Here is a 13169-nt window from a genome sequence, read left to right on the forward strand (position 1 = left end):
CATATATAGTACCAGTCAAAAGTTTGGACACACCTACTCATTCAAGGGTTTTTCTTTGTTTTTACTATTTTCTACATTGTAGAATAATATTGAAGACATGAAAACTATGAAACAACACATATGAAATCATATAGTAACCAAAAAGTGTTAAATCAAAATATATGTTATATTTGAGATTCTTCAAAGTAGCCACCCTTTGCTTTGATGACAGCTTTGCACACTCTTGGCATTCTCTCAACCATCGAAGGAGTTCCCACATATGCTGAGCACTTGTTGGCTGTTTTTCCTTCACTCTGCATCCCAAACCATGTCAATTGGGTTGAGGTCGGGGCATTGTGGAGGCCAGGTCATTCTTGGTCAAATAGCCCTTACCTAGCCTGGAATGGTGTTGGGTCATTGTCCTGCTGAAAAACAAATGATAGTCCCACTAAGCTGTAGAATTCTGTGGTAGCCATGCTGATTAAGTGTGCCTGAATTCTGAATAAATCACTGACAGTGTCACCAGCAAAGCACCATCACACCTCCTCCTCCATGCTTCACGGTGGAAACCACACATGCGGAGATCATCCGTTCACCTACTCCCCGTCTCACAAAGACACGGTGGTTGGAACCAAAAATCTCCAATTTGGACTCATAAGACCAAAGGACAGATTTCCATCGGTCTAATGTCCATTGTTCATGTTTCTTGGCCCAAGCAAGTCTCTTATTATTGGTGTCCTTTAGTAGTGGTTTCTTTGCAGCAATTAGACCATGAAGGACTGACTCACACAGTCTCCTCTGAACAGTTGATGTTGAGATGTGTCTGTTACTTGAACTCTGTGACGCATTTATTTATTTATTTGGGCTGCAATCTGAGGTGCAGTTAACTCTAATGAACTTATCCTCTGCAGCAGAGGTAACTCTGGGTCTTCCTTTCCTGTGGCGGTCCTGGCGGTCCCGTTTAACACTTTTTTGTTTACTACATGATTCCATATGTGTTATTTCACAGTTTTGATGTATTAACTATTATTCTACAATGTAGAAAATAGTAAAAAAAATAAAGAAAAACCATTGAATGAGAAGGTGTGTCCAAACTTTTGACTGGTACTGTATATCTCTATCTTCCACCCCATAAACATACTAAACATGCACTACGACAACCCATCTGTCACCTTCTGAACACACAACACATCCCCTGCCTCTCTCTCGCTCCAGCGCCATAACCATCAGCGCAGAAGCAGACAAAACGAGGGATCGATCGCCGGACGTTAGTCACCGTTTCACCAGGAGGAAGGGGCCCACTTCTACCCCTGATAAGAATCAGTTACATCCTTTGAAAATAAATAAATAAACAAATAAATAGCATCCAGTAGGACACTGATTGGATTAAAGGGATAGGGGAAGGGCAGGCGAACCACCGTGAGGTATGGACAAACAAATTGGAAGGAGCACTTGGGCTGGAGAGTCCATTTTAGGGCATCACGGTATAATTTACACACGGAGGAGTGCGAGACGAATCTAATGTCATTTCCATCAATTTAGCGGTTTCCCTTTTTTTCTCTGTTCTTTTAGTGGTCGGTCGTTTAAAGCGTCTGGGATGGAGGACAGGCTTGTATTCAGTGTGGGAGACAGACTGTTCAACGCACTGAGAGGCTGTGGTTTATGGTGTGATGACCTGTAGTTTATCTAACGGCCCTGTACAGCTAAAAGGTGGAGTCTAGCTACTTATAACGTGTTAGGCCTATATCTGCTGGAACAAGGTCTGGCCATGTCCAAATAGTGTGCAAGAGTCATTTGCTTGTCACATTTTCTCATCAGCACTGATTTGAAAGAAGCATAAATTGAAGAAAAATAGACATCAACCTTCCTACCTTTTTGAGCTCGATTGCATTACATCTGTTCAAGTCACAGGTTCTAGGCCCATTTATAAATACATTATTGCAGTGACATAACTTTACACAATATACTTTTAAAATGTTGTCAGACTTGAATAAACACTGATCAAAATAAACAAATAAACCTTATCAGCAAACTCTCAACCACACCTGAAACACTTCCTCAAAACAGCATGATCAGAAAATGGTTGTTGTCAAATAATACACAGGACCTTCAGGACAAAAGCGCTCACCTCTACAGGTCTAAGGGGTGCTTGTATATGTTTCAGATGTTCGCTACTAATTAGGGTCCCTTGGGAAACCCGGTCGGTTCCTAACCTGTCACAGTATAGTAAGTTGATCATTACACTCAGGGTTTAAATCAGTTTAGGTCAGGGCTCTCCAACCCTGTTCCTGGAGAGCTACCGTCCTGTAAGTTCTCACTCCAACTGGGGTTGTAGTAAAAACCTACAGGAGGGTAGCTATCCAGGAGACCCCCGGTTTAGGTTTTACATTTTTGTTGTTAAAACAACTTTCCAAAAGTTTAATCTCTGTGGCTATTTTGACACAGAATCAATACAACATTGTTAAATATAGTTATGGGCTCCTATTCTTAGGTTGTGGATCTTACTTTCCCCATCAATGAAATGTTGGTTCCAACATGCCAGATTCGCCTTTCTCACTTTATGGCAGGTATACAAATCACCCACAGATTCTCCAGACAACAAGGCGTGATAGGAGAGAAATAGAGGGGAGCACTGCATTACAAGAGTTATAATGATGATGAAATGTCATACAAGACCCCAAACACCCTGTATAAAATCTCCCCTCCTACTAAGGATAGTCCAACCTTGGGTGGAGGGAGGGACAGTAACTTGATTTGATCAGTGGCTTAGGGGGGGGGGGGGGCATGTAAGGAAATGAAAGGCCCGTCAAGCCGCTGTCATGCATAATTAATTGTGCTTCTACAATGAACTACACAAAATCCATCCTCATTTGATTAGAGGGTTTTGGAGGACCCCGAAGTGCATTGCTGTCTATGCCATTTCCCACTCACCTCCCTATCTGAGTGTCCAGGGGAGGGATAAGGATGGAATAAGGGTGTGTGTGTGTGTGTGTGTGTGTGTGTGTGTGTGTGTGTGTGTGTGTGTGTGTGTGTGTTCAGTGAAGGCTCCTCAGAGGAGGAAGGGGAGGACCATCCTCCTCAGCGAATTTCATAAAAATAGTGAAACATAAAAATATCACGTCAACAAAGAATTAATTAAAACACACCGTTTTGCAATGAAGGTCTACAGTAGCCTCAACAGCACTCTCTGGGGTAGCACAAGGTGTAGCCAGAGGACAGCTAGTTTCCATCCTCCTCTGGGTACATTGACTTCAATAAAAAAATCAACGAGGCACATGGTTCTCACCCCATCCATAAACTTACACAGTAATTATGACAACTTCCAGAGGACCTATCAGAGCTCTTGCAGCATGAACTGACATGTTGTCCACCCAATCAAAGGATCAGAAAATGAATCTAGTACTGAAAGCATAAGCTACAGCTAGCTAGCACTGCAGTGCATAAAATGTGGTGAATAGTTGACTCAAAGAGAGAGAAAGACAATAGTTGAACAGTTTCGAACAAATACATTTCTTAAAAAATGAAGGAAATGCAAAGTAGAGAGAGAGAGATATATATATTCGTTATATATTCTTTTCACTTTCACTTACTTAGCTAGTCTAACCTACTCAAACACCCGGCTCAAACAGAGGGTGATTCTATGTTAGCTAGCTGGCTATGGCTAGCCAACACTGGAACTCTTCCAAGTCGAAGTAAGCTTTTGGTTTTATAAATGTATTGCTACCGGGGCCTGCCAGTGTAACTGCTGAACTGCTTGCTGTACACTGTACTGTCTGATTGTGGCAGGTTTATTAACGCGTTAGTTCTAGTAGCTATGTTGTCTATGACATTAGCTTATATGGTGACAACGATGTAGACTGTGTGTAGCAGTTAGCGGTTATGGTATGAAGGTTTGGCTTGGAAGGTTTTCTTTCGCTTGGTCACCTTGATTACTCAAATATTTCTCTCGACCTTTCCCTTTCCTCATAGGGAAAATGTAATGTAGTAGCCTAAACCTATCAATGTTACATTGAGCTGGGTGAATGGAATATGAATGACAGTCATCTAATATGCTGTTATAGAAATAAGGCCATGCTCATACAAAGAAAAATGTTCTCCCTCATCTTAAACGGAACCGACTGCCACTGGTGTGTGTACACATTTTACTATACTTGTGAGTACCAGAAGTCCTCACAAGAATACTAAACCATCTAAAACTCAGAGAAGTGAGGACATTTTGCCGGTCCTCACTTGTAAAAAGGCTATTTTAGGCTTAGGGGTTAGGTTTAGGGTCAGAATTAGGGTTAGGGGTTAAGAGTTAAGTTTAGGGTGAGGGTTTACAGAAAATAGGATTTTGAATGAGAATCAATTGTTATTGTTGGTCCCCAAAAAGTCCTCACAAGTATAGTAAGACAAAGCTTTGTGTGTGTGTGTGTGTGTGTGTGTGTGTGTGTGTGTGTGTGTGTGTGTGTGTGTGTGTGTGTGTGTGTGTGTGTGTGTGTGTGTGTGTGTGTGTGTTATGTTTTGGGTTTTACTACCCTTGTGGTAGTAAAGGATGATCAATGGAAACAGGATGGACATGAGCTCCATTTTGTGTCTCCCAGCAAAAGGTCTGAAAACTTTGTTTCGTTTTTTTTAATAAATTTGCAACAATTTCTAAAAACCTGTTTTCGTTTTGTCGTTATGGGGTGTAGATTGATGAGAATTTTTTTTTTTTAATCCATTTGTCACGTCCTGACCAGGTAAAAGGGTCATTTGGCATAGTAGAATGGTCAGGGCGTGGCAGGGGGGTTGTTTTGGGGTTTGTTGGTTTCTAGGGGAATGTGTTCTAGTTTTCATTTTCTATGTTTCGTTTTCCAGGTTTGGCCGAGTATGGTTTCCAATCAGAGGCAGGTGTCTTTTGTTGTCTCTGATTGGAAGCCATACTTAGGCAGCCTGTTTTCCTTTGGGTTTTGTGGGTGGTTGTTTTCCATATTAGTCTGTGTACCTTACGGAACTGTTTTGTCGTTTGGTTATTTATAAATAAATAAATGAAGATGAGCACTAGACCGCCAACGCACTGGAGAACTAGAGCCCACGGCGCGCGCATGGACTATTCTGCCCCATCAATGTTTCCCGTCAAGAATTTGTATACCAAGGGTTAGGATTAGGGTTAGGGTTTAGGAAAATGTTAATTTGTTATGTGAATCAGTTGTTTGATCCCCACAAGGATGGTACAACAAACGTGCGTGTGTGTGTGTGCGCGCGTGTGCTGGTGTAAATAGTCTCTTCTTCTGTTTGGTGACAGATGCATTTCTGGATCTATAAGCAACATACAGTATCAAATGTCCAAGTAATCATAATTAAAAGAAGATAAGGACAATATAGAATGTTGGGACAGATTAATTCAATTTATTTTCATACTGTTTACTATTTCCTATTAAACACCACTTATCTGGTTATATAAAGCATAAGTAAAAATAAGAGATCCTTTTAGAGCAAGTATCCAGTAAACAATCTCATATCCTCTCAACTCATACCCAAATCATGTTGTTGCATTTTCCTTTTCTTGTAGTTGTGGCTAAAGCATCCAATAGAGACATACATACCACTCTGTAAACCCCCACCTCAAACTTGTATCTGCAGTAGCCTATTTGGGAACGGTACACGGGGCTTGGACGTGTACACTTACCAACATGAGCTAGCTACTAACTAGAACCAACAAGCAACGTCCAGAAAGCTGGTGTTGGCTAAAAAGACCAACCATCTCACCAATCACTTCTAGGAAGTGTTTGACTTGGGATGGAATAAGTGCAGGAGCTGTCTTTTTACAAGTCGGTCCATTGGACAAGGGGTTCCCAAACTTTTTGACTTGGGGCGCCCCTTCCAGCATTGCGGAACATCCCACTTCCCCCTGCCCGCACGAGCCACATCTATTTCTATGGCCACCATCATTGTCTGTGACACAAACTGTTCACACCCCTGGCTTTTTTCCTGCAATTCTACATATTATGTCACGGGGTGCAAAGAAAATGTTGCCGTTTTAAAGCTAATTTCCTCGCAATTCTATACATTTTGTCATGTCTACTGTGTTTTCATTTGATATTTGAGTGACAAAATAATTACTAAAATATTTATGGGCTAAAAAACTAATTTAAAAAAATTATATGACAAAGGCTTATAAATAGCTCTCTAAGGTATGCAACGACGAACATGGTGATGCACTACCCAATTTATAAATTGCGCCTTGTGCATTCTACTATTACAACTTTCAATAGTAAGTTTAAAGCCGGACTTAGTTCCTTTAAAGACGTCTTTAGGCTTAAATGCATATTCTGTTAACATGACCCCAAAGTGAACTGTTCTTGCAATTTGTAGTCTATGACATTTCAAATGTACATATGATACTTTTTCATGAGGTAGTTTGGATGTAGCTAGTGAACTACTTTTTCAAAGTAACTTTAGGTAATTCAGTAAACTATATATTTTCTAAAGGGTAGCTTTAGTGTAGCTTACTTCTTCCAGTGTGAAGTAATTGGTAGCTTGGTAAACTATATTTTCAGAGTAGCTTCCCCAACACTGAGTACATGGCTTTATAAAATACATTGGACATCATAATACATGCTGTTACAGGCATTGAATTACATGTAGAATCCCATTTGAATTATATTATCCTTAATGTTACAGGGCTCTAATTGACTGATGCATTTTCCACTATGTCACTTCCACCTGCACCAGATGAAAAAGAGCACTGAAATGAATGCACTCTGTTACTGTCAAAATCTACATAGGTTTTGTTCACTGAGCAGAGCCACCTGTCACATGTTTCTCCCGCAACTGACCTGGTCCCATGAAAGATTGGAAGTTGGCCAGGCCATGCACACCATGTTTAACTGTTTAAAAAGCACAGATCCAGCCTACACTGAGAAGCACTCAGGTTCAGTGGACACTAAAAAGGCCATAGCATGCACTGAAGATCACCCAGAGACAGCTGAACAGTTCTAAAATCCAAACCACAGAGCTTTTCTGATCCATAATGGCACCAACTGCAGGACAAATAGAGAAGCTCTCTTAATAAGTCAATAAGCAGCATTGTCGTTGGAGACATCCTTCCCTGCATTTATAAGCCTCTGTCACCATCTTCTGGTGACTACCAGCATTACATCGGGGTAGGTCTACTATAGGGCAGAGTTTTTATTTGATTTATTATTTGATTTAACTAGGCAAGTCAGTTAAGAACAACTTCTTATTTACAATGACGGCCTACCCCGGCCAAACCCGGGTGATGCTGGGCCAATTGTGTGCCGCCCTATGGAACTCCCAATCACGGTCGGATGTGATGCAGCCTGGATTCGAACCAGGTACTGCAGTGACGCCTCTTGCACTGAGATGCAGTGTCTTAGACCATATGGAATAATGTTAAAGTGTATCAAATAAAAAATGAAAGCAAAATAGAAAAAAATGTATAGAACTAAGTTCCCAACGGCCGTGCTCTCTCTCTCTCTCTCTCACACACACACACACACACACACACACACACACACACACACACACACACACACACACACACACACACACACACACACACACACCTTTTGCATCTTTAGAGAAAGGAAAGACCCGCACACTGCTCCTGCCAGTAGGCTCATTCCAGGAAAAGAGTACATTTTGGGAAGTGTAACTTTTGTTTTTTATTTTTTTTTATTAATTCCACATTATTTTAACATTCTGTCATAAAGAGCACATGTTCAACTTCATAAAAACATGTCTTCCCATCTCAAGGGATAAAAAATCTATAGTAGGCCTGTGCTAATAAAGGGACATTAAAGTAACAGGGTTGACCATAACATGGTTGAGGTTTTCATCCTTCCTGCAGTCAAATTACCAAATCGCCCTTTAGTAGCCTCATGGGTGGAATGTTATTCATATTTTTCATAATTAATTAACATTATGAGTCAAACGGTTTTGTTATATTTCAGTATTCTGTGATGACTATAAAGTGTAATATTGGAAGGCAAACTCAAAATGAAATACCTTTGAACTCCATATCTGACATGGTACAGGTGTCTTATTGTTTTAAACCCATAACCATGTGTGAGGTGTATATTTGTATTTCAAAGTAAATTTGTTTAAGACTATCATGAAACACTGATTTAGCCCACTGCAGTAAATCAGACATAAATCATCTTGTGACAGGGGGAGTAGAGGCATGTTTTGTGCAATAGAGAGGGGCAAATTGAACGCAAGCTTCACCAAAAAATGTAAGTTGTTAAAACACTTACCATACACTCTTTTAACACAGTTGCAGCCAACAGTATTTCTCAGTTGCAACAATTTTATGGCGTCCGTTGCACACAGGTGCTTGGAGACGCTAGATAGCTAACTAACTAGACGCTAGATAGCTAACTAACTAGACGCTAGATAGCTAACTAACTAGACGCTAGATAGCTAACTAACTAGACGCTAGATAGCTAACTAACTAGACGCTAGATAGCTAACTAACTAGACGCTCGATAGCTAACTAACTAGACGCTAGATAGCTAACTAACTAGACGCTAGATAGCTAACTAACTAGACGCTAGATAGCTAACTAACTAGACGCTAGATAGCTAACTAACTAGACGCTAGATAGCTAACTAACTAGACGCTAGATAGCTAACTAACTAGACGCTAGATAGCTAACTAACTAGACGCTAGATAGTTGGACTCGTAACACAAAGGTTGCAAGAACGAATCCCCGAGCTGACAAAGTAAAAAAATCTGTCGTTCTGCCTTTGAACAAGGCAGTTAACCCACTGTTCCTAGGCCATCATTGAAAATAAGAATTTGTTCTTAACTGAGTTTCCTAGTTAAACAAAGGTAAAAATAAATACATTAAAAAAAGGGCATTTCCATGTAAAAAGCCCCATGAGCACTATCATGTGAAGTTTATAGGAGCATATACAATTTCATGTCAAATGAAAGCTGAGTCTAAATCTTTTAGAAATTGAGGTATATATACATTTTTCAACCGTTTTCCATTTTACAAATTAGGAATAAGCAAAGGATTTGATTTCCAGTCAAACAGATGGAAGAGGGGTATTGGAAACCATCTAGCAGACAAATCCTTAAAAGGTGTTAGAAATACATAAAAACACAATACTGTTGAAGTAAAGACCCCTGCCAACTAATATCATCATTTATATTTAGTTTTACAGAAATGATTTACCTTCTGTAAATGAAAGAAATATTTGCTAGTGTCTTGTTATTCTGTTACCAAAAACCCACATATCTTGAAGATATTTTCAGATTTCTCTCCCTCCAGGGAGAATAATGAAAGTTCACAGAAGTAACAAGTGAAGGTAGACCTACCAATTAGTTATTGTGTTTTTGCTGATAACTATATGGTTTATGATTTATTAAGTGATTGAAACATGTCATTCTGTTACAAAATAGGTAACAGTACAACCTAAAGATCTGGTCAAAGCAAACAAGTGTGAAATCACTCTGGACAACCCCTCTCTCCCTGTCTCTCTTCTCTCTCTCCAGTTAATGTCAGATCTCACTGCTCTTACTGACACCTACCTATGAGTTGTTGTGAAGATGAGGAGGGTTATGTCTATTCTAAAAAGCATTTTTGACACAAACATCAACTGTACTAGATGTTAAGTCTCTGGTCTTGTCCCATCTTGATAATATGGTCAAGTGCAGCAAAGAAAGGCCTAGCAAAGCTGCAGCTGGCTCAAAACAGAGCAGCACGCCCTGCCCTTAACTTCACATACAGAACTAACGTCAACAACATGCATGCCAGTCTTTACTGGTTGAGGGTTGTCGAGAGATTAACTGCTTCTCTACTAGTTTGTATGAGAAATATTACTGTGATGAAAATTCTAGATTGTCTGCATAATCAAATAACATTCAACTCAGACACCCATACATACCCCACAAGACATGCCACCAGGGGTCTCTTCACAGTCCCAAAGTCCAAAACAAATTCACGGCAACGCACAGTTTAGTACATAACCATGATCGCATGCAATTCCAATTACTCAAGCAAACTGCAAAATGACCTTTAAAAAATGTATTAAAAACATCTCATGAAACGGTTGGGACTGTGAGGGGACACACACAAACACAAGCAAACACACATTTTTGGTTTTGTTATTTGTGTATGGTTGTATTTTAAATGTGTGTGACTGTCCTCGTCTATCAGTGTATTAGTGTTTTGTTACTTGTCATGTTTTGTGTTTTTTGTGGACCCCGGGAAGAGCAGCTGATGCTTTTGCAAAAGCTAATGGGGATCCAAATAAACAAATGAGCACCGACCGACACCAAATGAGCACCGACCGACACCAACACATTGAAAAGTAGTTTTTGTTCTGTCCAAATCTGAACCAATCTTGTTTGGACAGCAAACTGGAGAGTACAGTACAGTACATAAAAGTAGAGTAGAGTATAGGTCAGTACAATACAGTACAGTACAGTACAGTAGAGCACACAAGTATATTGAAGTTTAATTGACTGTGCTGTACTGTACTCTGCTGTACTGTACTGCTCTTAGCTGTGCAGTGATGTGCTGTGCTGTGCTGTACTGTGATGTCCAAACTTGTGAAACATAGATATTATTACAAATTTGGTCCGGTCATTTTTTTTAACCTTTGTGTACCTATTCAGGATACATCACCATGAAGACATTGACAAGTATTCATTTCTGTATAGTACAGATCAGGGACCCATGATGTCATTCTGTTACCATCATTCTGTTTACCATCATGTTAATCTACTTCACTGTAGTTCAATAACCAAAATCAATTTTTTCAAACGTAAGGGGTCATATCATAGCTGACACCCACACCATTCTTTCTGTAGACATCTTTTCATCTTAATTCAGAGTAGATATTAAGCAGTTTTTGGAAAACGTGGTCACATAAAACACTGAGGGATGTTTTACTGTCATTCTGTTACCAAATGTAGAATCTGCACTGTTCTTTGAGTAAATGTGTTTTTGTACTATGTTCTGTGCAAATTGTTTAAAGTAGTCATTGTGTATAGAGTTGTATGGTTTGTTTAACTTTACGATCAATGGTTCCTGTTTGGCATGCTTTTAAAGTCAACAATCTGAGTCTCAGTGTCATTCTGTTAGCATGGAATTGACCAATTAGAACAGATGGTCACTTCTCTTTCACAAACAAGCCTTATCTTGGAAATATGGCCATGTGGGAATCATGTTATGGGTGTGTGGTAATTGTACCTTTTTGTTTTATGACAATTATTTCTCGGTTACATGAAAGTAAAGCTCCAAAGGTTTCAAAAACCATATCGCAAGCGAGGATTATTAACGTGTAGACAGAGCATCAGCATGGTTATACACATTCCTGTGCTGTCATCAATTCTTCAACTCAAGCTAAAGAGGGAGCTAACCTACAGGTAGTGGTCTAAGACACTGCATCTCAGTGCAAGAGGCGTCATTACAGTACCTGGTTCGAATCCAGGCTGCATCACATCCGTCCGTGATTGGGAGTCCCATAGGGCGGCGCACAATTGGCCCAACGTCGTCCAGGTTTGGCCGGGGTAGGCCGTCTTTGTAAATAAGAATTTGTTGGTAACTGACTTCCCTAGTTAAATAAAGGCTAAATTAAATAATAAATTAAATAAAAACTCAGCCGTATAGTAGTCCTACCACAGTGTAATGCTGGTAGAAACCAGAAGATGGTGACAGAGGCTTATAGATGCAGGGAAGGATGTCTCCAACTACAGTGCTGTTTATTGACCTCTACAGCAGGGTTTCCCAAACTCGGTCCTGGGGGCCCCCCTGGGTGCACGTTTTGGTTTTTGACCTAGCACTACACAGCTGATTCAAATAACCAACTCATCATCAAGCTTTGATTACCGAGTTTGGGAAACCCTATTCTGTAGGTTCTGTTTTCCAGGTCTAAATTAGTTCCTGATTGAATGTTATGAATGAAGACCTATACAGTAGCGTGTGCTTCTAATACAACATCTTGTTTGACAGAATTAACGTGGCAGTTTAGGATAATTAGGTTAAGGTTAGGAAAGGGGTTAGGGTTAGCTAAAATGCTCTCCTAACCTGCTATGAACAGTCACTTCCGGTCGTAGCTGTACTCCATCTAATCACAACCGCCTAGATGGGCATATGTATTCTTAAATATTGCGAGATTCCGGCATTTTAGCAATGCTATGTACCTGTAGACTTCTAGTCATTGCGCTAATGCTAGTTAGCATTGTCTCACAAAACTACTGCTAACTTCCTTCATACTGCACGCAGAGACATACAAATGGTATCCACGTGTTGATCTGACTCTGGGTAAGTAAATTCCAGAATGTCACAGTCCCTTCAACTTCTACCTGGTACAGCCAGGCGACTAGGCCTCCCCTCTGAGTCTAGTTCCTCTCAAGGTTTTTATCTCCCTCGAGAGTTTTCCTTTATCGTTGTGTGACAATTGATGACGTAAAAGGGCTTCATGATTAAACGTTGATCGATTCACAATTATACCTGTATAGGAGGAAGGACAGGAGTTAGGGAACAAAGAGCTAACATCTGAAAGGAAGGCCAGCTGCAGGGAGTGGCATGTAGACGGCCCTGCTACTACTCAGTCATCAGGAGATGTACCGAGACAAGGAGCCAAACATTGAGGAGTGGTGTTGGTCCCCACCTGATGACCCTGTAGCTGGCCTATGGTCTGTTGGAGGTGCGATAGGCAGAGATACCCAGCAGGTAACCATTGATCTTTCTATATAAAGTATGTCAGCTGAAGAGAACCCATTCGCATTAACATCAATGACTTAGGGAAGAGTTGCAGGGGGAGTGGTACACACTAAAAGCTCTATTCTTGCTGCACCAGACCAAATTCAAATTGATTTCATTTCCTGTACACATGTCTTTACTATAGGAAAGTGTGCACATACATGTGTGTAGTGTGTACATGAATCTGTGGGTCAGTCTCCTTTGAGACGGCACAGCCAGGGTAATAAAGTGGTATTTGAGCAGTCGTATCAGAGGCTGACCCTGACTCCACTGTCTCTCCCTCTCGCCAAACAGACAACCTGGTCACCATTGTAAACGTCCATCACACACCTACACATTAACCACATCTGCTGTGTGTGTGTGTGTGTGTGTGTGTGTGTGTGTGTGTGTGTGTGTGTGTGTGTGTGTGTGTGTGTGTGTGTGTGTGTGTGTGTGTGTGTGTGTGTGTGTGTGTGTGTGTGTGTGTGTGTGTGTGTGTGTGTTGCAT

Source organism: Salmo salar, chromosome ssa05 (genome assembly GCF_905237065.1).
Source record: "Salmo salar chromosome ssa05, Ssal_v3.1, whole genome shotgun sequence".
NCBI classification, from domain to species: domain Eukaryota; kingdom Metazoa; phylum Chordata; class Actinopteri; order Salmoniformes; family Salmonidae; genus Salmo; species Salmo salar.